This window comes from Mixophyes fleayi, unplaced genomic scaffold (assembly GCF_038048845.1).
Source record: "Mixophyes fleayi isolate aMixFle1 unplaced genomic scaffold, aMixFle1.hap1 Scaffold_42, whole genome shotgun sequence".
Lineage (NCBI taxonomy): Eukaryota > Metazoa > Chordata > Amphibia > Anura > Limnodynastidae > Mixophyes > Mixophyes fleayi.
The window spans coordinates 77,176-81,125 of record NW_027448102.1 but is presented as its reverse complement, the minus strand read 5'-3'; the positions used below and the strand labels follow the sequence as shown (position 1 = coordinate 81,125).

Here is a 3,950-nt window from a genome sequence, read left to right as displayed (position 1 = left end):
GACATATAAAAATTATAAGGACCAGATTAAAGGCCACATGGGCCTGGGGCTGAAAAATGATCCAGGGCCTATTGTGAGTGCTGACCCATCGGAGGTGTGGCCGGTGATGTGTGGGTGCGGCCAGTTGTGTGAGCATGGCCATCACCATGGAGGGCATAACTTCCCTCCATCCACGAACATCTCCCTCCCATGTTCTCTTATTTAAAGAATTCATCACTAAATTGTTCACAGAACATGTATGTAAAGTGAAGTCCCAGCTGTCCCTCGTGCCAGGACAAGCTCCCTGCCCCTGGGAATACTGTCTGCTACAAAAGGAATGTTCCTCACACTAATCTTTTATAGATAGTGACTTTGCTACACTGCATCGGCATCACATTTTTTAAGAGTGAAAAACTTCAGAATGTATACTTGCTTAATTGTGTTGTTGTAGAGAAAGATAGAAAAACCGCACCAGGTATGGCTATTACATACTGCCCCTTAGTTTATCAAATAGTAAGAAATATTCAAGAGGGATATATACACTCTTGAAGGGTGCACCCAACACATAATTTTGCAAGTATCAAATAAGGAAAGAAAGGAAAGCAATGTGTATCTAGAGCCACTCCGGGGTAGCAATTTCATTAAAATGTAACTTTTATTAAATATACATATATAAAAGGATTGGAGGACCGGAAGAGCAAAATAATAAAAACAATAAAAAATAAAAACAGTGAATACAGTAATTTAAAAATGCAACACAAATTGCATGGTCTCACTACTTCTCAAAAGTTGAAAGTTATATTGGATCCGATTACATTAATCAATCCATGAGGTATATAAAGAAATATACCAAGATTTATTGAAAAGAATTAATGAAAAGGGAAACCAGAAATATATTTCAAATGTGAAGCATGATCCCACAAGGCCTCAATGACTATAACAGCTATATGGCCTTCCTCTGAATAGAATTATTATCATAATGACTCCTTCTCCATCCCCTGACCATTCGTGGTAGATGTTAGATAAGCCGAATCCCTTCTCTCTTTCATTTAGAGGACATTTGAGATGACAGTTGTATGTCTTTATGTTTCTATTTATATTTTGAAAAAACCATCAATAAAATATTTTATATCAATCTTTCTTGATGACTTTTTTATAAGCTGTATAATAAAGACATATTATGGGAAACTACTGTCATCTTGACATTACTCCTGTTAATCTGAGGAGATCTATAGAATGATTGTTTATTTGATATATAATAATGATGTATTGATAAACAGTAAGGTTAGTTAATATTAGAGATGGTCACTGACCCCCGTGTTTTGGTTTTGGATTCGGTTTTGGATCTGGATTACCGTCGTGTTTTGGTTTTGGTTTTGGTTTTGCAAAACCGCCATTGCGTGTTTTGGTTTTGGTTTTGGTTTTGTTTGGTTTTGTTTTGCTATTTTGTTGGAAAATACATGTTTTTGTGCCTAAAATAACCCAATTTAGTGCTCCAACTGTTTTAGAGATAAGTAATCTAATTGTTGAGGTAATAAATCATCCAAAAAAACTGTTTAATTCTTCGTTGGTAGGCCTTCATTTATTCTACACACAAAACAGATTGTATTCCTCTCCATCTATGCATATTGGCAATGCAGCCATCGTCTTTGAATCTATATTACTAGAAGCAGGAGTATTTTTGTTCACCATAAAAAAAATATAAATTAGCCAACTTTAGTTCCGAATTTCTGTTTAATAGTTATTGTATATGATATAAAAAATATGACGTCAACAACGAGGAAATGTAATGCGTTATTTCTTTCTTATTATTTCAGATTGCTAGGCATTCGGAAGGTTGTCTTGAGTAGTCATCATCATGTTGGTATTCAGCAAAGTATCTACTTTTCCTGGATTTCACCTACTTATCTTTGTGCCTCTGTTGTGCCATGTGGGAACCATATTTGGTGAAACAACCCTGGCTCCAGAAACTGTAAATGAAACTAGAATTTGTACTGGTTCCTATATTTGCAAGGAAGGAGTCATTTTACCCATTTGGGAGCCACAGAATCCATCCTATGGTGACAAAATTGCAAGAGCTACTGTATATTTTGTCGCCATGGTCTACATGTTCCTAGGAGTATCAATCATAGCTGATCGGTTCATGTCCTCTATTGAAGTCATTACATCTCAAGAAAAAGAAATAACCATCAAAAAATCAAATGGTGAGACCACAAAGACAACAGTGAGGATATGGAATGAGACTGTTTCCAACTTGACCCTTATGGCTCTTGGGTCAACTGCCCCTGAAATTCTTCTTTCTGTGATTGAAGTTTGTGGACATAACTTTCAAGCAGGGGATCTTGGTCCCAGTACTATTGTAGGCAGTGCTGCATTCAATATGTTCATCATCATTGCCATTTGTGTCCATGTGGTACCTGATGGAGAAATAAGGAAGATAAAACATCTCAGAGTTTTTTTTGTCACTGCAGCATGGAGCATTTTTGCTTACACTTGGTTGTATATGATCTTGTCAGTTATTTCGCCCGGTATTGTCGAAGTCTGGGAAAGTTTACTCACTTTCTTTTTCTTTCCAATTTGCGTTGTGTTTGCTTGGGTTGCAGACAGGAGGCTCTTGTTTTACAAGTATGTCTACAAGAGGTACCGAGCTGGGAAACAAAGGGGAATGATCATTGAAACGGAAGGTGATAGACCGTCATCCAAAGCTGATATTGAAATGGATGGAAAGGTTCTCAACTCCCACACAGAGAACTTCCTTGATAGCTCATTAGGTCTAGACGTTGACCAGAAAGACCAAGATGATGAAGAAGCAAGAAGGGATATGGCTAGGATCTTGAAAGAACTGAAGCAAAAGCACCCTGAGAAAGAAATGGAACAGTTGATTGAGCTGGCTAACTATCAAGTTTTAAGTCAACAGCAAAAAAGCCGAGCATTTTATCGTATCCAAGCCACACGTTTGATGACTGGAGCTGGCAATATATTGAAAAGACATGCAGCAGATCAAGCAAGGAAAGCTGTCAGCATGCACGAGGTTAATACTGAAGTTGTAGAAAATGACCCAATCAGTAAGATTTACTTTGAACAAGCAACTTATCAGTGCCTAGAAAACTGTGGGACTGTGGCAATAACAGTTGTACGTCGTGGAGGTGATTTGACCAACACAGTGTTTGTAGACTTCAGAACAGAAGATGGTACTGCCAATGCTGGTTCAGATTATGAATTAACTGAAGGGACAGTTGTTTTCAAACCTGGTGAGACCCAGAAAGAAATTAGGGTTGGCATTATTGATGATGACATCTTTGAAGAAGATGAAAACTTTGTGGTCCATCTTAGCAATGTTCGAGTTAACTCTGAGATCACAGGAGTGAATGTTGAAACCAACCATGTAACATCTCTTGCATGTCTCGGAGCACTCTCTACAGCCACAGTTACCATCTTTGATGATGATCATGCTGGTATCTTTACTTTTGAGGAGCCACTTTCCCATATAAGTGAGAGTGTTGGCACCATGGAGGTGAAAGTGCTGAGAACCTCTGGCGCTCGAGGAACTGTTATTGTACCCTATAAAACTGTTGAGGGCACAGCAAGAGGTGGAGGGGAAGACTTTGAAGATACGTGTGGACAACTAGAGTTCCAAAATGATGAGATTGTGTAAGTACCACGAAACAAACATAAATTCACTTTTACCATTGATGTACAGTGTTTATTCCCAATACTAATTTCTTCTTTTTTTTACAGAATTTTTGAAGGAAAATTATTTTAAATTATACATTAATGTTCACAAATGTGATAACTGCATGTTTAACAAAATGTTTTTATTTCAGCTGTTTTACAGACTTACACGGAACCAACAGTATATTGTTCCTTTGTGAAAGTATGGTTTACCGGGTCAATTGTGTGTGTAATCTTATAGTTTATATTATGAGTTAAATTTTGTGATGTACTGAGTATGAGGAGATAATAATTAGATC

At 37.3% G+C, this 3,950-nt stretch overlaps 1 pseudogene; it reads left to right on the top strand.

Moving 5' to 3' along the window:
- The first annotated feature begins 1,800 nt into the window (after positions 1-1,800).
- LOC142134205 (sodium/calcium exchanger 1 pseudogene) lies at positions 1,801-3,634 on the top strand (annotated as a pseudogene).
- Positions 3,635-3,950: the final 316 nt, after the last annotated feature.